This window comes from Lytechinus variegatus, chromosome 16, assembly GCF_018143015.1.
Source record: "Lytechinus variegatus isolate NC3 chromosome 16, Lvar_3.0, whole genome shotgun sequence".
Taxonomy (NCBI): domain Eukaryota; kingdom Metazoa; phylum Echinodermata; class Echinoidea; order Temnopleuroida; family Toxopneustidae; genus Lytechinus; species Lytechinus variegatus.
In genome coordinates, this window is record NC_054755.1 from 25,462,720 (window position 1) to 25,463,227 (window position 508).

Sequence of the window (508 nt, forward strand, 5' to 3'; positions counted from 1 at the left end):
TGCGAGTCAAACCTCATAACACCTCCAATTCCATGTGGATGTCACACATCACACATGTCAAGCTGATATACAAATACAAAAATAACTTTGTATTGAATATTTTGCAGAGATGAGTCGCTTCCTTAGAGGGTATAATAATGGGTATAGGATTGCGGTGATGTTATTAAAAAGACACCCCCTACCGATCGGGAGCAGTCGTGCATGGGCGGTGGTGCAGCTCTTACCCCCCTGTTTTCCCCATCCAAATCTTATTCATTACCCCTGATCGTTTTAATCCGTTCGATATAGCCGAGAGTCAATCATTTCCACTCGATGCCCATTAGTTTGAAGGGTACAGCTAGCACCCTCGAGGGGTAATGGGATGGGGCACGTGTGAAGCACTTAAAACAGCTTGTTGAGGCGAATTGTGATATTGTTTGTAATGATAAACATTACAGAAAGCACACCAGGGTAACGAAGGTCGCGCAAAATTCGAAAATAAAACTGACAAGTAATTTATCACGAAAAT